Source organism: Protopterus annectens, chromosome 1.part0 (assembly GCF_019279795.1).
Source record: "Protopterus annectens isolate FY-2018-M chromosome 1.part0, PAN1.0, whole genome shotgun sequence".
In the NCBI taxonomy this organism is placed as follows: domain Eukaryota; kingdom Metazoa; phylum Chordata; order Ceratodontiformes; family Protopteridae; genus Protopterus; species Protopterus annectens.
This window is the reverse complement of record NC_056725.1, coordinates 1,325,659,676-1,325,682,677: the sequence shown is the minus strand read 5'-3', so window position 1 is coordinate 1,325,682,677 and position 23,002 is coordinate 1,325,659,676. Positions and strand designations below refer to the sequence as shown.

Here is a 23,002-nt window from a genome sequence, read left to right as displayed (position 1 = left end):
TGCTCCTCCTCCTCTGACACCGGTTGTAAATGGACATCAGGTATAAAGCGGACATCAGCGCACATCCACCTCAGAACTGAATGCCGCCGGAGTCGACGACTTGGGAGTGGGTACTCCAGGAGTCAGGAATCAGGCAAGTGTGAGGGGGAAGTTGGGTAGTAAACTATACAGGAGCATACAGAAGAGAAGGACATCTAAGATTATGGTAAGTTCTTACACAATGATACTACGTCCTTCTATTCATATGCTGCTGTATTTATGACATCAGGGAGAGTGCAAAAGCTCCTGCACTATGGAAGGGGAGGCGAACCAGAAGCATTTTCCACAAACACATGGAGGATGGCTCTGGCAAATCCTGGCTCTAGAGACCATGTCCAGCTTTGTAATGCCTAGTGAAAGTGTGAACACAGGACTATGTAGCTGCTTCAAGGATAGCAGACTTGTCCAATCCTTTAAGGAATGCCCCAGAGGAGGACACTGCCTTGGTAGAGTGGGCCCTAACTGGGGTTGGGAGAGACTTACCATGAATAGTGTAACAGAATAAAATAATATCCAGGAGGATATGGTTTGCTTGGAAACAGGTTGACCCAGGGCTCTTGGGTGGTAAGAGATGAAGACCCTGTCTGATTTGCGTAGGGATTTGGTTTTGGCCAAGTAATACTGGAGCTGTCTGTGAACGTCTAGGGAATAAAGTATCCTCTCTGCCTTGTTCTGTGAAGAGGGAAAAAGGCTGGCAGATTAATAGTTTGATTTAAAGATAGCTCATTGACCACTCTGGGCATGAAAGAGGGGTTAGTGGCAAGCATACCTTGTCCTTGTGGAAAACGGTGAACGGGGGATGCGCCATAAGGGCCTGGAGCTCCAAGACTCTTCTGGCTGATGCGATAGCCAACAGGAGTATAGTCCACCAGATGCAGTGTTGGAGGGAGCAGTCTTTGGCTGGTTTGAAGGGTGGAAGAGTCAATTTCTCTAGGACAAATTTAAGATCCCAAGGGAGGGAACAGGCTTCTTTGGGGGTCTGAGATGAAGTGCTCCTATCAGAAAGAGTTTGACTTCTAACCTGGATGCTAGAGGAGGTACTAAGAGCAGACACATGCAGAGATAGCAGACAAATGTATTTTAATGGAGGAATAAGATAATCCAGACTTCATAAGGTCACACAGATAAGACAAGACCACTGGAGGCTCTGCTCCCAGTGGTTGCAGTTTACTTTTTAGACACCACAATGAAAATCTCTTCCATTTTGACAGGTAGGATTTTCTAGCAGTTGTTTACCTGGCCTCCTGCAGTACCTGGATCACGTCCTCGGAGTATAGGTGTCTGAAGGTAATCAGCGCCCTATCACCCACAGTGTGACATTCAGTGTAGAGAGCTGGGGCTGTAGGAGTGCTCCCTTGTCCTGTGTGAGTAGGTCCATTTTCTGGGGTAACTTGTGGTGACTGCCCTTGGCTAGGTGAACCGGAAGAGGGAACCAGTGCTGCCTTGGCCAATAGGGAGTCACCAGCAAGATTTCTGGATGTACCTTCTGAATTTTCAGCAGGGCTCTTTGTATGAGAGGGAAGGGGGGAATGCAGAGGTGTACACCCCCTTCCAGGAAATTGAGAGGGCATCCACCGTCCGAGTACCTGGGGAAATACCCTGGAACAGAAGGTCAGGAGCTGTCTATTCATGGGGGAGGCGAAGGGATCCACATCTGGGATACCACATCGATGGACCTGGTCAAGAAGCACATCCCTCTTCAGCATCCATTCATGAGACAGGGTCATGGTCCTGCTCAATGAATCTGCCATCACATTTTCTGCAAATGGGATATAAACTGCTTGGAGATGGATCTGTTCCTCCAGAGCAATTTCCCAAGTCTGCAGTGCTTGTCTGCACAAGCGGTAGGACTTTGTCCCCCCCTGCTTGATGATGTACCACAGCACAGTGTTATTGTTTGTGTACCACCTCAGAGTGCCTGGTCGAAAGTGATCCTTGAAAATTTCCAAGGCCAATATCAGGGCTCTCATTTCCTTGATATTGATGCGCTCCTTCTGTTGAGTGTGGGTCCATGTGTTCCTCACTCTCCAGTTTCCCAGGGTTGCACCCCAGCCTGTGTCTGAGGCATTCGTGAAGAGATCCTTGTTGGGAGGTATAGGCTTGTAGGGGCAGGCCAGGATTTTTCTGAATCTGGGAGATCTACCACTTGAGTTCCCTGGTCAGGCATGGCATCATGGGAATCATGAATTCCAGGGGATGCAAGTGTTGTTTCCAGACTGAACTTAAATACCACTGGAACTTCCTCATGTGCAGCCTTGCTAGGGGGACCATGGGGAAAGTTAGGCCATAAGCCCTAGGATTCTGAGGAATTCCCTGGCTGAGATAGCTTTGAGGGGGAGAATTCCCTCGAAATAAGATCTGAGCATCACAATCTTGTCTGCTGGTAGGCAAGCCATCATTTCCCTTGTCAGAATTCGACACCCTAGGAACACCTGATCTTGGGAAGGTATCAGGGAGGAGTTTTTTGAGGTTTATGGTAAATCCTAGTCCTGAAAGGAGGGAGATGGTGTAGCGCAGGTGTTGTAGGTCTGTGGGACTTGAGAGAACCTGGATCAGGATGTCATCTAAGTAATGGAAGAGCTGTATTCCCTTTGTTCTGGCAAATGCCATGACTGGGGCCAAACATTTTGTAAATACCCTTGGTGTTGTAGAAAGACCAAAGGGTAAAGTGCAGAACTGAAAGTGCGCAGAACCCACTGAGAAGTGGCAGTACCTCCTGAAAAGTGAGTGAATGGGGATGTATAAGTAGGCGTCTTTTATGCCTAATGACATTAGGAAAGCCTAAGGAAGGATCAGGGGTAGAAGAGTAGGGAGAAAAAGCATCCTGAAGGATGGGACTCTGAGGAAAGTGTTGAGGTGGGACACATCCAGGATAGGCCTCCAGGGGCCTTCCTTTCTAGGGACTAAGAAAAGCCTTGAATAAAATTCTGTTCCTCTTGCCAAGGTGGTTACCTCCTGAATGGTTCTTTGAGCAAGAAGTTCTTGCAGCATGGGTGGGAAGAGAGGTATTTGGTCTTGGGGTGGGTGAGGGATGCCTTTGGGGGTGGGTCTGACCTCCCAGGTCATGAAGTATCCCTGTTTTATGATAGAGAGGACCCAGGAGTCCTGGGTAACCTGCTTCCAAGGAGGAAGGGAGAGGTGCATGGACAAAGGGGTGTCTGGGTCTGGCGCCTGGTAGTCACAGACTCTTTAGAGGGAGGGCTGGTAGAGGCAGGCCTGAGTGGGGCCTGTTTCCTGTGTTCCTTTCTGGGTTTTGTTTGAGGTCTCTTACCTGAAGCTCTCACAAATGTAGGTTTTGCTGGGTAATTCCTCTGAAAACGAAGTACCGGAGAGACAAAGATATGTCTCAGTTCCTTCGTGCTTTGAAAAGATCAGCACCTGCTGAGCCAAACAGGTGAGTGTTGTCAAGAGACGTATCCAGAGTTTGGATTTGATGTCATCAGGGAGAAGTTGCAGTCTCAGCATGAGCACCGCCTGATGACAGAACCTCAGGCAGCAGCTCTAGCAGAGACTTCTACACCATCGTAGCTGCACTTAATAGAATGTTTTGTGACCTTGGTGCAAGAACTCAGGAGAGAAGAGATCTTGGTTTTAGCAAGGGAATCAGGTAGTTCTCCCAATTATTTAGTTATATCTGCCAGAGCATATTTAGCCATATGTGTCTGATACTTGATGGCTCTTACTGCCAGTGGCAGAAGTGTAAACCTTCTTTCCCATGTGTTCCATCATCCTGCTCTCTATCAGAGGGCAGAAGAGAAGCGGAGGGGAACAATTTGGAAGTTTTGTCCATGGTCACAGAAATAAAGTACAGTTTTGTACCTACCATAAATGTAGATGTCCGAACAGGATTGCATCTGCAGTCCTTACAAATGGGTTGTCCTGTCGTCAGGCAGCCCTTCGGTCGGCCGGATTCCAAAGTCTGGGTCTGGCCTCGGCTGGTGTCGCACTTCACCCGACGTCATAGCTGCAGTTCTTCGGGTATAAAGGCATCAGCCGACGCCATTTTCCTCAGTGTTTCTTGCCCCAGATGCCAGTTGCCCTCTTGGATAGCTAAATTTTGGATAAATGCCAATGTTTCCAAATAGTAGAAGGCAAACACAAAAATAATCATGTATGTACATATATACAAACAAATACACCATAAGAGATCCCCCCCCCCAGCTAGCTATTAGGTGGGCAAATACCCTAGGAATACCACAGAGGGGAAGGAGGGTGGGTAATCCTGACTGCAGATGCAATCCTGTTCGGACATCTACATTTATGGTAGGTACAAAACTGTACTATGTCCTTCAAGGATGCATCTGCAGTCCTTACAAATGGGTAGAATACCATAGCCAAACTAGGGGAGGAGGAAGAAGAAATTATGGTGTAGTTAGGATCCCTTGCAAAACAGCAGTGGCAAACCCTGCTCGGGATCTAGAGTATAAAGGTAAGTTATAATGCTTGGCAAATGTATGCACGGAGGTCCAAGTAGCAGCCTCTATAATGTCCTTGGTAGCCACTCCTCATAAGAAAGCTGTGGTAGTGGCTGTAGCCCTTGTAGAATGAGGCCTTATGTTCTGTGGAATTTGCTTTCCATGGTAGGAGTAACAGAATCTAATGCAATTTCCTATCCACTTGGAGATTGTCTGTTTGGAAATTGCTTTTCCTTCCCTTCCTGTTGCATATGCTACCAGAAGCTGGTCAGTTTTTCTATTGCCCTTGGTTCTGTCCAGGTAGTAGTGTAACTGTCTATGTACATCCAAAGTATGCAGCAGTCTTTCCCCCCTGTTCTGTGGATTGGGGAAGAAGGTAGGTAGGTGGATTGCCTGGTTTAAAGACACTCTGGATACCACCTTAGGCATAAATGTAGGATTAGTTCTCATGGACACTCTATCTTGATGGAAGATTAGGAAGGGTTGTACTGCCATTAAAGCCTGTAGCTCAGAAACCCTTCTTGCTGAGGTAACTGCCAGCAGGAAAGCAGTTTTCCAGGATAGGTGTTGAAGATCTGCTGTTGCTGCTGGTTGAAATGGGGAGTGTCAATTTTTCTAGCACAAAGTTCAAGTCCCATGCTGGTAATGGTGGTTTCCTAGGAGGTTTTACATTCTTAATTCCTCTCAGAAACTGCCTGAGTAGAGGATGTGAAAAGACAGGGGGATCGAAGCTGTATTCTGCAGAAATAGCTGATGCATGTATCTTGATGGAGGAATAGGACAGGCCTGTATGGAAAAGCTCTGCCAAATACTCCAGGATGTTGGCAATGTCTACCTTTGACACATCTTTGCCCCTCTCGGTACTCCAAATGAGAAACCTTTTCCATTTTCCTGCATAGTTCCTTCTTGTTGAGGGTCTGCGGGCCTCAAGGATAATGTCTTTAACCCTTTGGGATAAATCTGGGTTAGTTGCTCTTATGTAATGTTCCAGGCAGTCAGTTGGAGAGTTTTCAGGTTTGGATGCAGGATGTTGTAGTCGCTCTGAGTTAACATCAAAGGAATCAGGGGTAGTGTCCACATTTTCCCCCGAGACATGCTCCTCAGTAATGGGTACCAATGTTGTCTTGGCCAATCTGGAGCTATCAGAATGATCCTTGGATTCCTCTTTGATTTTCAATAGCACCTTGTGCATCAAAGGAAGAGGTGGGAATGCATATGCTGTCAGGCCTTTCCAACTGAAGGATAGAGAGTCCACCTTCCAAGCAAGTGGGTGGTACGTCCTTGTGCAGAATTTCTTGAGCTGGTGATTGAGTGGGGATGCGAATAGGTCTATTTGTGGCAGTCCCCATTTCTTTGTGATGACCTTCAATATGTCCGGGTGTAGCATCCATTCGTGAGCATCCGAGGTAGTTCTGCTTAATATGTCTGCTAGGATGTTTTCTTTTCCCGGTACAAAAATTGCTTGTAACTGAATGTTGTAACTCAGAGCCATATTCCATAGGTCCAGTGCCATCCGGCATAGAGGGTATGAATGAGTGCCTCCCTGTTTGTTGATGTACCACATGACTGTGGTGTTGTCTGTCCTTATCATCAACTGGCCTTCTTGGAGGAATGGTCTGAAATTCCGGATTGCTAGTTTTACTGCCAGCATTTCTTTTTGATTTATGTGCAGGTGCAGCTGATCTGAAGTCCATAAGCCTTGTATGCACTTGTCCAGCATGTGGGCCCCCCAACCGAGGTCTGAGGCGTCCGTTGTGATGGTTTGGCTTGGTTGAATGCTGTGGAAAGGCAAACCTGGGTTTGACTGGCATGCCTGAGCCCACCATAGGAACTCTTGTTTCAGGCATGGAATTAGTGGTATTTCGGTTTCTAAGCTGTGCCTGTGTTGAGACCATAAATTCTTTAGGTACCACTGTAGCTTTCTCATATGCAGTCTGGCATGGGGACCAGGATTATGCAGGATGCCATGAAGCCCAAGGCCTGCAGTACTTTCCTTGCTGTTAGTTTGTTCTGCTTTGTTAATGCCAAGAAGTAGAGAGGAAGTTGTTCTTGTTTTCTGCAGTTAGGAATGCCATCTGTTTTACTGTGTCCAATTCTGCACCTAAGAAGGTTATTCTTTGGGATGGTATCAGTCTTGACTTTTTATATTGACTGTGTATCCCAGGGCTTGTAGTAAGCAAATGACTCTTTGTAAGTCTTCTGTTAGCTTGTTTTGTTGTCCGCTTGTATCAGGCAGTCGTCCAGGTATTGATATATTTGGATTCCCTGAAGCCTGCAGTGAGCGATTACTGATGCCAGGCATTTCGTGAACACTCTGGGCAGTAGATAAGCCAAAGGGCAATGCTGAGAATTGATAATGCTCTGATCCTGCAAGAAATCTGAGGTATCTTCTGCAATTTGGTCGTATGGGGACGTGCAGGTATGCCTCCTTGAGATCTAGAGTTACCAGCCAATACTCCTTGCCCAGCATGGGAAGAAGTTGCTGTAGGGTCAGCATTTTGAATTTTGGAACAATGATGAATGTGTTTAAAGCGGACAGGTCGAGAATAGGCCTCCAATTTTTCTCTTTTCTTGGTACCAGGAATAGTCTGGAGTAAAATCCCTTGCCTTGTTCCATAGATGGTACCCTTTCCACAGCTCTCATCTTTGCTAATTGAGCTATTTGTTTTAGAGCTTCTGTCTTTTGATTTGGTGGTAGGTTTGGCATTCCTCTTTTTCCTGGTAAAGTGTGGAAATGAAACCTGTAGCCTTGGTCTATAGTTTGCAAAATCCACTTGTCTCTTGTGATATAGTGCCAGTTTTTTGAAAATAAGGCTAACTTTCCGCTTAAGGGTGCTGCTATTTGTTCCCTGGTAGGCGGTGCCAGAGCCATGTCACTGTGATTGTCCTGTTGCAGTGGTAGTAGTTGTGTCTGTGCCTCGTTGGTTGTTACCTTGCCACTGGCGTCCCCTGTAGCCACCTCCTCTGGATTGATTTCTGCCTCTTGAACGCCTATTCCTGCCTCTCTGACTTTTAGAGGAGTCTGGAAAGGACCAATTTTTGGAAGGCCAGTTCCTGCTAAACCTTGGAGGCTGAACCTGTAAGAAATCTTTCACTGTTTGTACAGATTTTGCCTTCTCTTCCATTTTCTTCAGTACCTGTTGAGCAGGAGAACCAAATAAACTGACCTTATCCATAGGAGCATCTAATAGTTTTGCTTTAACATGATCCGGCAAGACCTGTTCTTTCAACCATGCATGCCTTCTTATAACTGTGCCAGTCATGGCTGATCTAAAGGAAGCCTCCAGTGCATCATAGCCACATTTTAAGGAATGGTTACTAACCTGCTGAATGTTATGCACCATTTCTAGAACATATTTCTTATCTAAAGAATCATCAGAGGACAGTTTTTAGTTAACTGATCAAGCATAAACTCCTGGTATTGGATCATATGAAACTGACAGTTCAATGCCCTAGCTGAGAGAGTAGCAGAGGTGTATACTTTTTTACCCCATCTCTCTAAGGACCTGGATTCCCTTTCAGAAGGGAGAGGGTTTTAACTGAGGTCGGCTACTGCCTTAGGCCCCTGGGAGATAGTCTCGGGATCTGCAAAAGGAGCCTTGTATAAATGGTGATGAGTGTCCGGGACCCTGTAGAACCTATCGGGCTTAGCAGGGGCTGGAGGTAAAGTATCAGGAGCAGTGCAAGCATCATTAAATGCATCATCCACAACAGGAAGAACTGGAGGTATAGCTAAAGGCCTATGTTTTGGTAAATGCAAAAAGGTCCTAAGCCTTTTCCTTGAATCTGAGAAATCTTGTCCCTGCCATTGGAATTGCTCTCTCATGGCATGTAAAGTTTCCCCAAAGGAAAATTCCTCTGGCGGAGAGGCAGAAGGAATAGATTCCTCAGCATCGGAATCTTCATAAGTAGAAAAAGGAGCCTCTGGATGGTCTGTATTGTCTGTATCATCAGAAGAATCATCTGAGGACACTGGCTCAGGGGGCTCTGCTCTAGGTCTCTTTTCTGGAGGTTGAGAGGCCCTGTCTGGGTGAGATTGGGATCCCCTTATTAAAGAGATGAGATCCTCTGCCAGAGTAAGCATTTGGGAACTGGAACTGGGCCTGTGAGAGGGGGGCTTAACAGGCACAGACTTAGAAGTTTTGGCTGCTTTAGCCCTGGCAAAGGCCTTTATAGACATGGCTGCAGGAGGCCTAGCAGCACCACGTGCAGGGGTAGAAACATCCAAAGGGATGGTGTCCGATAATTCTTGTGAAACCACAGTAGCAGGTAGAACTTCAGAGGCCGATTCAACCAGGGTAGAAGGGGCCTCGGTAGTAGTCATGGATTCGGCTGAAGATAGAACCGTTTGCTCGGTTTCGGCCGAAACAGAGACACTCGCGGTTTGCTTAACCGTGGTTTCGGCCGAAACCGCGGACTGCGAGTGTCGGTCCTTTTCTTTGCATTTCTTAACAACTTGAGAAGTCGGAGGATCCGACGGCATTATGTACGCAAAATCTGAGCCGAAAAACTGTTCAGCAAACTCCGACCGACGTCTAAGCGTCCGTCGGTTGAAAGAAGCACAGGCTAGACAAGCTGCTACGTCGTGGTCTGGGCCTAAACAAGGTAAGCAGTAAGAGTGGAAATCTTTATGAGGTATTTGTTTCCCACAAATTAAACAGTTATTCACTTTTTCTGACATCGGCTGAGGCAAGAAAGAGTCCCCAACGGGGTACTTAGCTTTTTAGAAGTCTTCGAAGTAGTATTCGGTAGTAGTAATCTCTGGATCTGACCGACCGGCACTTGCGAACAGCTTCTGCTTCAGGCGCCACGCGGCAAGAAAGACTGAGGAAAATGGCGTCGGCTGATGCCTTTATACCCGAAGAACTGCAGCTATGACGTCGGGTGAAGTGCGACACCAGCCGAGGCCAGACCCAGACTTTGGAATCCGGCCGACCGAAGGGCTGCCTGACGACAGGACAACCCATTTGTAAAGACTGCAGATGCATCCTTGAAGGACATCTGCAGAAGGGGCCTTGTAGAGAAAGGTTGCTGCCTTAGGCACCTTATAGAATCTGTCTGGATGCTTGGGGGCTGAGGGCTGTGAATCAGGCTTTTAAAAAGCAGCCATGAATGCATTCAGAAATGTAAGGTGTGTACAGGGGGGGGCACTGCAGAAGGGCTAGGAGACTCCAACTGAAGTAATTCATAACATTTTTTTGAGTCTCAGTGGCTTGGCTATCTCATTTAAAAGATTTGGCATCTTAGTGATGGTCACACCAAAGGTGAGATCCTTACCTGGGGAATCTGTGCCATTGGAGTCGTCCTCTGGGGAGGCATACCGCAGGGGAGAAGCCATTTGTGAGGAGTAGGTGACGGATTCATCATCATCTTCTGATGAATCCTCTTCCACTGAGAGGTCGTCAGGGATTGCTCCTTTGGGGATAGAGGCCGTAGGGCCCTGAGTAGGGGTCGGGCCCTGAAGTAAGACCAGGAAAGCATTGAGCAGGCATTGGGTAAAAGCCTGCTAATCCAGGGGCTGTTCAATGGTCAGAGAAGACAGAGGTTGGGAAATGTGCTTAGTTTTCTGTTTTCTCTTCCTATGAGTTTCTGGTGGAGAATGCTGTGAAATACTGTGGAGGGTAGGAGGGCCTGACACCGGCCTGCACTCCACGACATCCGATTCTATATCTTTGTGTACTACAATTTGAGAAGTCCCACATGATCCCTACGAAATAACAAGCCTAGGTTCCCCCCTGGCGACCGACTCGGACGCCTGAGTTTCCCTCCTGGATGTGACCTCGAGCAAAGGAATAGTTTCCTCTGGGCCTTCCGCCGAAGGCTGCTCCAAGGACTCTGGCTCGGAATCCTGTCCTTCACTGGCGTCAAGAGGTACGGCTGGAGTGCTGGATGCAGCAGTCGCTTCAGGCTTGCTCTTTTAGGCCTTCTTGACTGGGGGCTCTTCCGAAGGTTCCGACGTTGGATCCATATGAGCGGCTAGATGTTTAAGTCTTTGGTTCTCAAGGTACAAATTCAAAGCTGCTAGATGGCTTCTAAGGGTTTTGAGGACAAAGGCTTGACAAATACTACATGTAGTATGGTTGTGTTCTCGGTCTAGACAGAATAGGCACAGATCATCCAAATCTTTATGTGGAATTTGCCTTCCACACCTCAACTTACTCCTCCTACCTGACATGAAACCCAAAGCAATAGCAAATAAGATTAGAAAACCCCTATGGAGTACTTATCTGGAGTCGAATGTAGAAAAATGCTTCTTCCAATAAAGCAACGACCAGATCTGGTAGTCCCACAGGTGGCAGAAAAGCTCTGGGGTGGATGTGTATTGACGTCCGTTTTACACCCAATGTCCACTTACAACCGGCATCAGAGAAGAGGCTCAGGACGTTACGCGCACCCTAGCGGTAGCATTTAACTTTTGTATAATGGTCAGACATTTGAGAGTTCACCAGAGCAAACTCCCTGATGTCATGAATACTGCAGCATATGAATATAAGGACATGAATGTATTCTTGGTTAGAATAGTTCATGAAGAAAACAGATGCTATTGGTCTGGTTCCAATAAACCTTTGCAGCAATCCCGAGGATGAAGGAAAAATTAGTCTCCAGACAAACTATCTTTATGAAGAATTAAATATAGCGAGCTGGAGGACGTGCTTTGTGATTCTGAAACCTTTTAGCAAAAGTAATTGCTACCAGAAAGTTAGCAGAATAGAAATTTTAGCTATGTCAACAATGCTTGGGCAAATGTGGCACTAGTCAAGGCCTCTAACAAAAAATCGAGGTCCCGGGGTGGAAATGGATCTTTAATAGGAGAGGGAAGACGGAAAGTTCCTTTTAGAAAGGTTTGCCCAACTCATGAGAGGCAATGGTCTGCAAACAGATTTCGATATGGAAGTCTGAAACAGAAGTTAATTGCATTTATATGGGAGAATAACTGGATCCTTCATCAAACAAATGAGAGAAGCTGTAGAATCACTGGAACAGCAGCAGAGTGTGTCAGTACCTTAACTGACTGCCCATACTGAAAAGTGTCTCGACTTGCTTTGCAATACCTTATGAGTGGATTCCTTCAGAGATGCAGAAATAAGTACATTTTGAGACAGCAATGAATTTTTGGACATTAACAGAAGAGGCAAAACCAATCAGTTAACTTCAGGTTGAGTACGTCCAAATGAGACTAACCGGATAGGCAGGACAAAAAATCCAAGAGGGGATCTAGATGCCATGGATGATTCAGTAAGTAAGGCCTGAGAAAGGGAAACCACAGTTGTCAAGGCCAGTGTGGTGCAATGAGGATCCCCTTAGCATTGCATGCTGCTTCTTTATGTAGGAATCTGCACCTCAGGGCTAGAGCTAGAAAGACAGAGCAGTCCAGTAGACCACTGTCCAACAAGAACATCCGTTGGTGACTGTTCGTCCACAGGAATCAGAGGCAAAGTAGTTGCTGCATCTGGAGTTGGATGGGGAAGCAAAGAGATTGCAGCAAGGCTGGCCTCAGCGTTCAAACAACAGACTAGCTACTTTTGGAGATTGTGACTCCAGGTGTAAGACTTTGGAGTGTATATGCTGAGCTCATCCCAAAATGTATGCTGCTATCAGAAAGTACTGTGAAGCAATTGCTCACTGCCAAACCCTCATGGCTTCTTAACAAGAAGGTAAAAAGTGTTCCCTCCTTACTTGTTCATATACCACACTTCTGCATATTGTCTGTCTGTATGGAGATCCCTCCCAAAAGAAGGTGGTCTTGAAATTCATTCCTAGGCAGGTCGCTCTCATGTCCAGGATGTTTATATGAAGATTGGCCTCTGTCTGACTAAGTTCCTTGACCATCATCCCCAAAGAGGAGGCATCCATGGTGATCATTGTTGCTAGTGGAGGAAGAACAAAGGGGCTCCCTGTTGAGATTGTGAGAGAGTTTCAAATAAACTTTGCACAGCTGAATCAAGAATGCCAGGGTAGCAGGCTGGTTTAACATTTCAGACTATTGGACTCTGAGTAGCCATTTAACAATGCACGTGTAATAACACGCGGGGAACCATGACTACAGTGGAAGCCATTAGGCCCAAAACCGAAAATTCCAGGATTGCTGATGGAAAAAACAGTGGGCCAACAGACATTGGACAGAAGCTCTGAAGACATGGATTCTTTCCAAAAGCAAGCTGATTATGCATCTTGTTGCATCTAGATGGTGTCCGGTAAACAGTAAGAACCGAGTATGATGTAGAATGGATTTTTCCTAATTTTCAGAAATACTTAAGAATAAGCAGAGCTATAAGTAGCCATCTCTGGCTTCAATTAAAAACTCCTTGGTTTTAGCAGCAGGGAGCCAATGGTTCATATATGGGAACACTCTTAGAATTAGATTGGTTGCAGTTAAAAGTAATGCCCTTGGTAAACGCCCGGGGGGGGGGGGGGGCTGTGGTGAGACCACAGGGCAAGGATTTGAATTGGTAATGATTCTCTTCTAGTCAGATGTGCAGAAATCTCTCTGATGTCATTATAATTTTAATGAGGAGGTAGGTATCCAGGAGACCTATCAAGCACATCCACTTGTTTGCCTTTAGTCAAGGCAAATATTGATTGCACTGTAACCATTCTGAAGATAGATTTAGGCTGCTGAAAGCTAGAATGGGCCTGAGATCCTTGTTCATCTTTGCTACTAAAAAGAAACTTGAATAGAATACAAACTTTCTCTGATTTGGTGGGACTTACTGGATATATATATATATATTTTTTCTTAAGAGTGTACTCGTTTGACAGCTTTGCTTTGGCAAGATGAAATATTTGGAACTGGCTGGGTTTGAACAAGTAGAGGCTGGGAAAAGTGCATGACATAAGCTCTAGATACCTCTCTCACCCAGGAGTCCTGGATGATGGACATCAATGCAATGAAGTAGAAACATGAACAACCCTTGACCGTCTCCAGAAGAGAATAGTCAAGTAATCTTTCAGGTACACTTGTTTGGCTTGTCCAAAAACAGTTCCCAAAATGGCAGGTTTTGCAGATCTCCACAACCACTGGATTGGCATCCACTGAAGGGGCCACATCTGCTCCGGCCATCCTCAACTAAGTCAAAGAGCTGAAGCTGGGGATTCCTGAGCCATAGGGATTTGGACCCTTTCTGATTCCTGCTGTATGACCTCAGAAAATTCTCAAATCTGACACTTATGTCAGAGTCTTATCGTCCTTCTCACACCTCAGCAATTTACTTTTCAGTGATAGACAACACAAGGTCTTCATACCGGACATTTGAAAAGGACACTTTGAAGTTATCCTCAAAATCACAAAGGCAGAGCCAAGAGAGATGTCTCATCGTAATGCATGTGCCCACCACCCTAGTCACCCCATTGACTGAACTGTGGAATAGCCACATGAAGAGGATGATGTTCAGCATTGTCCGCACTGTAGTCTGTAGTCTCTAGTTGTTTCATTCACTCCACTGTAAGTGGTATTTGTGGACAGTCTATATCCTGTTCCACTAAATCTCTTTGGAAAGGTTCATGTGCGACTCGTGATTAAATTGTCTTAATGCAAAAATGCATGAGATGTAAGCATGCTTCCCCACACTGTCCATCATCTGATACTCCTTGTTTGGTGGATAAACAGCTGCTGCCTCATTGGAAACTCTCACCTAGTGGCTACTGCTGCAATCAAGACATCTACCAAAGGCTCCATGGAAAAGTTCTGCCTTTCCTTAGGGGGAAAGATAATTTTGTCAGGCTTTCTGAAGATATCTTCAAAAGAATCGGGCTCTTGCCATGTCCTCCTATTGGCCAAATCTATTAAATGGTTGGCAAGAGGGACCATCCAGGAAGTGGAGGATGCAGAGCAGTAAGTCTCAAACACCTCTTCATCTTGAGAGGAGAGTCTGAGTCAGTACCCCTTATGTCTCATCAATTCTATGATTTCACCAAAGGTGGCATCTACGGGGGTGGGGGGAGCCTCTCTATCATCCAAGTAGGTTTGTAGGGTGAAATACTCCATTGGGACGGGGTTATATGACTCCCTCTGTATGTCCTACTCCTAGGAACATTGGGTGGGTGGGGGGTAGCAACTCCTGAGAGGATCCAAAGACAATCTATGCAGGCTACTTGAGGCTATCGACCCTACTCTGGCCTTAAGACATTTGATGAAGGAGCTGAGACGCAGACTGCATGATGTTCAGGAGTGCAGCTGGTACCACTGGAGGCTGTGTTAACGCTCTTGGAGAAAAATACAGTTGTGTACACTTACCATAAATGTAGATGTTAGAGTGTATTTTCTGTTGCAGTCATCACATTTGGGTTGTGGATGACGTTTTTATGGAATCCAGTTTGATTCCTGACACCCTTCCTCCTGCTAGCAGGAAACCTGACAGGTACTAGAGTCCCTGACTCTCACAAATTCCTTTTCAAAAATCCTTCTGCTGACCCAGAGTTCATCTCTCAAGGACCTAAAGGAATTAAAGCAACCTCAGCTAAGAATCCCACCCTCTCAGACAGGGATTCCCGAGCTTTAGACAGAGGGGCAAAAAAGTATACACCTCTGCTACTGTTGATATTACAGCATTAAAAAACAAGTTATGTACTCACCGTAACGTTCCATCTGAGTAGTTATACTTCATTTTTCTGCAACATGTGGGTATACGGATCCGTATTGGATCCGAGCCGGCAACTTTTTTTCTAGCATCTGCTCCGAGCTCCTCCCCTTACCCATAATTCGCTACCATCTCCCATCTTCCCTCAGATCGAGTTTGCCGCAACTGAAAATATATGTAACTCAACCCAATAAACCAATCCTCCTAAGGTCTGGAGGACGGAGGGATGGAATGCTGCAGAAAAATGAAGTATAACTACTCAGATGGAACGTTATGGTGAGTACATAACTTCTTTATCTGAAGTAGTTAACTTCATTTTATCTGCAACCTGTGGGACAGAGTCGCCAGCTACTCTGATCCTGGGAGGCCCTTATGGAAGGATATTCCTGAGCACCGCAGAGCCAAAGGATGCTCTAGCCCCTCAAAATCAGATCTAATTTGTAATAGGAAATGAAGGTATGTGAACTGGCCCATGTCGCTGCTGCACAAACATCGTCCAAAGGCACCCTAGACCAAAAAGCAGCAGAAGTTGCCATGGACCTGGTAGAGTGAGCCTTAACAATACCAGGAGGAGATAAACCTTTGCTTTGTAGGCATGTGAAATACAAAGAGTGATCCATCTGGCCAAAGAAACTTTAGAAATAGCTTTTCCCATAAATGCTTTGGAAAAGGAAACAAACAATTGGTCAGTCTTTCGGAAAGACCGTTCTATGAAGATAAAAACGAAGCTGTCTATGAACATCTAACAAATGGAGTTTGTATTCACTTTTATTTTGGAAGTTAGGAAAGAAAACGGGCAGATTAATGGACTGGTTTATGTTTGCTTCAGATGCCACTTTAGTTAAGAAGGAAGGGTTAGTAAGGAGGGAGACCCTATCCTTATGGAAGACCAAATACGGAGGCACGGCAGACGGAGCTTGAAGCTCAGAAACTCTCCTAGCCGATGTGATGGCGACTAGGAAAGCTGTCTTCCAGGACAAAAATTTCAAGTCCACCGAAGCTACAGGTTCGAACGGAGGAGCCACCAATGCCTGTAAAATGAAAGTAAGGTCCCCAAGGAGGTACAGAATCCTTGACAGGAGGCCGAAAAAGAAAAGTACCTTTAAGAAAAGCCTTACACAGCCTAGAGGAGGCTAAGGCTATGTTGTCTTTACCAACGTGAAAACTGGAAATGGCTGCCAACTGTACTTTCACTGTGGAGGAACTAGCTCCTTGCTGAAAGATACCAGACATGAAGTCCAACACCGCTGGAACAGGAGCTGTAAAGGGATCTATTTTTCTCTGTAAGGCCCAAATGGAAAAGCGCTTCCATTTACTGCAATAAAGTTTCCTAGTGGAGTCTTTAAGAGAGGCCACCAGAATGGATTTTTACCGGGGATGAAAGACCGGGAGCCCTGGCAATTAACAGAACTGGAGCAACCAAGCTGTCAGCTTGAAGCTGCCCAGATCAGGCAGACATGTTGCCGACGGATGGGAGATTAGATCCGGGCAGGGATCCAGAACGCACGGGGGAGCTAAGAGATGAGACCAAAGGAATGGGAACCAAACTTGACGAGGCCAGAATGGGACAATGAGGATCACTTTGCACCGTAGTCGGCAAGCTTTCTGAAGAAACTTTGGGATGAGTGGTAAAGGTGGATAAGCAAACAGAAGCCCGGGGGACCAAGCATGGACTAAAGTGTCTCTGAGGACTTGCCCTGGTGAGGGAATCAGAGCGAAGAACTCGCTGCACTTCGCATGCAAGGAAGATCTCCTCCACTACTGACTGTTTCAGAGACCACTCGTAAGGAATCAGAATGGCCCAACTCAATCTGTCCGCTAAAATGTTGGAGCGCCCCGGGATGTGAGTTGCTATCAAAAACCAACTGGTGAAAATCGCCCATTCCCACACTCTCATGGCCTTGCGACATAGTGGGGTAGGATCTGGTTCCCCCGCTTGTTGATATACCAGACAACCAACAAGTTGTCTGACTGAACTGCAATCAATCCGAGAGGGAGGACTGTGTAAAATGCTTCCAACGCTAAAAGCACTGCTCTCATCTCTAGAACATTTATGTGCAAATTGGTCTAACAGTGTCCCCCCACCCGAGTTGGGAGGTATCTGTGGTCACTCTGGTTTGGACTGGAGGTGATGCTAAGGGGTGTCATTTTGATATCTCCAGTGAACTTAACCACCAAAGAAGAGATGTCCTGCAGACATGACTGATCTTGATCAGAAATTCCATGGGCAGGGCTAGCCAAGACCATTGAACAGCCAGAGTCCATTGAAGAACCCGCATGTGAAGGCTCACACAAGGGAGAATAGATATGGTGGCAGCCATGGAGCCTAGAACCCGGAGAACCTCACTCGCCTTTGAAGACTTGGAGTTCGCTATCTGAGCTATGTGGCACCTGAGGTGTAGGATCCTGTCTGGAGTTAAGAATACCTTCATCTGCAAAGTGTCTAGCTGTGCCCCAATGAAGTCTAGAACTTGTACTGGTTGCAAATGGGATTTGTGAACACCGACTGTAATTCCCAGTAGACCTGCTAACCGAATGAAATAATCTTGGGCCAGACACAAGTGATGCTTGTTGGGCGCAGTGAAGAGCCAGTCGTCCAGGTATGGAAACACCTGAATACCCTGAAGCCTCAGGTGAGCCGCTACAACTGCCATTACCTTGGTGAACACCCTGGGGGCTGTGGTGAGACCAAAGGTTAGGGCTCTGAACTGAAAATGACTGGGTCCCAGCTGGAAGTGCAGAAACCTCCTGGAGCTTCTGTGTATTTTGATGTGATAGTAAGCATCCTGAAGGTCTAACGAGCACATCCAGTCGCACTCTCAGAGATAAGGTAGAATGGACTGTAGGGTGACCAGCCGGAATTTCTGTTTGGCTACCGACAAGTTTAATGTTGACAGGTCTAGAATGGGCCTGAGGTCCCCCGTCTTTTTTGGCACCAAAAAGAACCTTGAGTAGACTCCTAATCCGGACTGATCGGTAGGACCTGTTCAATGGCTCATTTGAGAAGCAGTTTTGAAACCTCTAGAGCTGCGGCCTCCCTGTGAGCGGGTGGAACATCTGGGAGGTGTTTTGTAAAATTTGGAGGGGCAACGAATGGAACAGAGTAACCTCTGGATATTATCTGAAGAACCCAGCGATCTGTCGTAATGGACTCCCATGCCATTGAGTGTAAGGACAATCATCCCCCGACTGCCTCCAGAGTAGGACAGTCGGGCAACCCCTCAGGGCTGCTGAACGGGTCTATCAGAAAAGGGTTCCCAAGACCCAAAATTCCTGGGACCCCCCTACCTCTGGGTCGGCATCGATCCTGTCCCCCTCTGCCTATGGGGGAATAGGAATAGTTGTCCTGAGAATCCTGGGAGAACTGAGATTTTCAGAACCACATCTTCATCTGCCCTCTGATTCCTAGAGAAGGACCACTGAGGGTTAGAGAAGCGGACTCCGGCAGACAAAGTCTTCCCATCCTTTTCGCTCTGGACAAGTGTGTCACGTACTGTCTTCCCAAAAAGGGAAGAACTGTCATAGGGAGCGTTGATAAACGATGCCTTGAAAGGGTCAGCGAACAAACACAATCTGAGCCAGGCATGATGCCTCATGGCTATGCCTGTCCCAGCCGCCCTAGCTGCTCCTTCCATGGCATGGGAAAGGAGCCGCATTGATGTGTTCGAGACTGACTTCAGAGTAGACATTTTCGCAGAGAACGGTCTGTCCGGCAGCAATAAAGACTCTGGGAGTGACTCAGCAAATTCTGAAGCAAGGTCTCGCTGAAGCCGAATCACATGTGCCAAATAATTCAGCGCACGGATAGAAAAAGTCACTGAGGAGTAAACGCGCTTCCCAAACCTATCCACCGACCTGGACTCCTTGTCTGGAGGGTGGACTGAGGAACTCTCCTGTGCTAGTTCCTTCTTTGTGGCCACTGCGACCAACATAGCATCAACTGGAGCTCCTTTTGACCAGGGTTGTCTGTCAGAAGGGGGAGATAAAACCTTGTCAGGGTGTTTGGGGATAGGCTCTATGGTGTCAGGCTCCTTCCATGCCCTTGTGGTGATGAAGTCCACCAAGGGGTTCGATGGTGGGGACATCCATGAAGTTGATGGGCCCGTGCCAAAGGCCTCCAGGAACACTGACTCATCCCCAGAAGGTTTTGGGGCTGACCAACCTCCCCTCTGGCGGAGGATCTACATAATCTCTCCGAAGGAGACATCTTCGGGAGGTGACCTGGGGGAACCTTCTCCTTCATCTAAGTCAGTGTCAGTAGTAAGGGAGTCTGGGGAGTCCATTGCAATTGTGCTTACGGTGACACACTTCAGTGGGACTTTCAGAAGGGGATCCGTGAGCCGCAGGGGTTTCCTCTGGGAAATTAACCCGGGGATCCTCTGGCACGGGCTGTCCCTGAGACAGGATGAAGGGAGTCGTTGCCAAATCCAGGGGGCCTGGGTGGGTATCCGAGGGGATGGGCTGGGGTCTCAATCCCTGGGAGAGAACCTTCTTCACCACTTCGAAGGCCAAAGGGGAAGCCCTCCCCAGATCCGAAGCGGGGACCAGAGCCGAAGCCAGGGTAGCCTGAGGTCCAAGGGAATGGATCGGATCTGAAAAGGTTGGAGCCAAAGAATCCATTCCCCCGGGTCCGACTCCCTGTCCACGGCTCCGTGAGTCACTCGGATCCAAACAAGTTGGATCAGAGGAACTCAAGGTAACAGCCAGAGTTGAGGTTGGAGGAACTGTTGGCGCCGAGCTACCAGCTCCAAAAAACCTTGGATCCAAGAGCCCTGAAGCCAAAGCACGGATCGGGGAAGGAGAGATGGGGGCGGAAAAGAGGCATGGAGGTCCACCCTCCAGAGGGAGAAGGGCCTGGCAAGACTCCCATCTGAATTTGGGTCTGAATAAATCTCCGCACCATCCTGTCCATATCCATGTCCGATAGGCTCCGAGTTGACATCGAAGAGGCCACCGACTCGGATCTGGCTGGTCTGCGCAGTGGGGAGAAAGGCCTCGGGTCTGAATGTTCCAATGGCTCCGGTGAGAAATGAGGAGACCGGAGCCGTGGAGAAACAGGCCTCATGGTCTTAGATGGGGGGCTGAGAAAGAGCTCCCTGTCTGGGGACCTCTTACAATGCCTGTCCTTTTTCTCCCTTTCCTCTCTGCGCCTTTCTTTTTCCTTCTCTTTTTCTTTTTCCTTTTCTTTGTCAGTCACGCTGACTGAAGATTTGTCCTTAGTAGATCCATCGCCAGACGAAGAGGGAGGTTGAGTCCCTGTCTGGGTGAAAGGTGGTACACTAGAGACAGAGGCCGATTCCAGCATGGCAGCAGGGAGAAGGCCTTTGGCAAGCAGCTTGGCCTTACGATCCCTAAGGGCCCTAGTGTTAAAACCTGAACAGACAGCACATTGAGTGGACAAGTGTGCCACTCCCAAGCAAATTACACACAGAGTGTGATTATCGGCCGGGGAGAGCTTATGGCCACACTCTGTACATTTTTTAAAGACAGGCTTTGGCTGGTCAGCCATAGTCCTGCACTCCAAGGTACAAACACTACCTCTCCAAAACCACACACACACAAGTAGGGGAAGCGCAGGCCTAACTACTACTCTATACAAAACCTTTTTTTTTTTTAAAAAAAAAAACACTGACGACCAAACGAGATACCACACAAGGGGAGGAAGGGAAATCTTACTCAAGCACACCTAGATATCAGAAAAAAATTACCACTTACTATCCCCTAAGCTCAAAGCAAAGGAGACCACGATGCACACAACTGGCGCGGCAAACGAGATCTGAGGGAAGAAAGGAGATGGTAGGGCATTATGGGTAAGTGTAGGAGCTCGGCGCTTGGAGCAGATGCTAGAAAAAAAGTTGCCGGCTCGGATCCGAATACCCACAGGTTGCAGATAAAATGAAGTTAACTACTTCAGATTTTCCAGTTCCACATGCTGAAATATCAGCAGCATACCATGGAACTCCTCAAACAAAAAATATCTTCCTTTCCTGCTTGTGCAGAAAATAAAGAATTACAAGAGCTAATGCATTCTGCAGGTCAAGTTACTAAGCACACCTTGCAATGTGGCTTTGACGTCCTAGAAGCATCTTGCAGGGCAGCAGCCACTGGTTCTGTCCTTAGAAGCCATGCTTAACTTAAGGAACAGACCTTGCCAAACCATGTCAAATCCAAATTATTGTATGCACCATTGAACAAAGGCAATTTATTTAGCACCAAGGCAGAAGAGGTCTTAAAAAAGATGGAAGAAAAAGCTAAATCTATGCAGACAACATCCACAATCCAAATGTGATGACTGCAACAGTGAAACACAAAGAACATCAATCTTTCCCTAACCTCAAATGCCAATCCCACATCAGTTGGTAATGGAGATGGTCTGATCCGGTACTGGGCTGGTCACCAACAAAGTGAACATAAGTGGTACGGGGGGAAGGAATCCCCAACACTACTGACCCAGAGCAATTTAAAGGAGAGATAAGTGCTGAGAAGTGCCGAGGTGAAGACTGAAGTCTCCAACACCAAAAAAGGGGACCAAGCATGTTAGTACGAAAGACAGAGCTAAAGCTCTGTGTCAAACACTCAGTCTCAAGACTGAGTCGATGCTGAATGTATGGCATTGAGGGAATCGCATAAAAATGGCTGGCTCCGGAAACAAAGGCCTCAGGGTAGGACGTCACTTCCAAACCTGCCTGTGCCAAAACATTGGCCAAGAAAGGAGCAAGTAAAGAAGATGAAGGACCAGCTAGATCTGCCCTAGAAACGGGGGTGGGCAAGGAATGACTGTCATTTCAATCTGTGTCTTCAGAAAGGCTCTTATCATGCACTCCCAATCAACATCATTGGTGAGCCTGAAGGACTTGGAAGACCAGAGTGAAAAGATGCAATGGGGTCTATATAAATAATGAGGTCATTTTATCTCTCTCTCTCTCTCTCTCTGAAGAATGCATACTAGTCGAAGGGGTTGGGGATTTGTCTGAGATCACAACAATTGTTTCTAAAAGTGGAGGAGTCACTGGCAAAGCCAAACGAACCAAATTCAGCCTTGGTACCTTTGGGGATGAGGTTTATTGCCTGAAGTACTAGGCTAGCTACCTTTCCAGGTAATTTTAAGCCTAGTCAATTTCCCTTGTTAAGACTTAAATCCATGCAGGCATCTTGCCTGTGACGTAAACACCTTAACCATAATGCTAACCCCTCACCCAGACTATCTGTAAACTGGATTTGAATCCTGCATCAGCTGTCCTCTTTCTCTAAGCTCACTGTCCTTACACCTTGTGCCACAAAAAAAGTTTTAGGAAGGGCCAGAATCATCTGACCTTCTTTCCTTTAGCTCAGAGTCCTTATCTTTGTCTTTTGTTTCCTTCTTAGGCTTTTTGGAAGAGGGATTTGCAGGGGACAGACAGCCTTTAAGATTGTTTGTTTGATGGTCAGCTAATAACTTAGTCCAGAGGCCTAACAGACAGCATTCTTCAGTCAGATTCTCTGGTCCCAGGCACAGCACACACAAACCACAAGTTTCCTTGGGTGAGATTTTGTAGCTAAATCTGGCACACTTGTGAAAGTTAATTAGAGCTTTATTCTGTTTATCCATTTCTAAAGTAAAACCGGTATTCAAAAAAAATATAGTAGAAAAATACAAAGTACAGATATAAACAAACCTGAAGTAGAGGAAAAAATGAACTTACAAGAAGTCAATAAATACTAACCATAATACCAGTATTGCTATTCACAAAGAAAAAGGAGAGTATAACTTTAGATCAAGAATACAGCTGATGTTATTTATATGCAAAATGCCAATGGGCCTATCAGACATAACACTGGAGAAAAAGAATAAAAAACAAGAAATATTCAATAAAGTCAAGTTAAACAATGTCTAGGCAAGAATCTCAAAGGAGCTACTGAAATGCAATCAAAAGGATGAGAGAGGCTGAATTATCTAACAAGTTCACAAGAGAAAAGAACAGGACTTAACGG

General features: G+C 46.6%; 1 protein-coding gene across 2 annotated transcripts in view; it reads right to left on the bottom strand.

The window, feature by feature from the left end:
* LOC122797858 (HMG domain-containing protein 4-like) overlaps positions 1–23,002 on the bottom strand; it is a 1,182,248-nt gene that overhangs the window by 906,675 nt on the left and 252,571 nt on the right. The gene's annotated exons all lie outside the window — the stretch shown is intronic.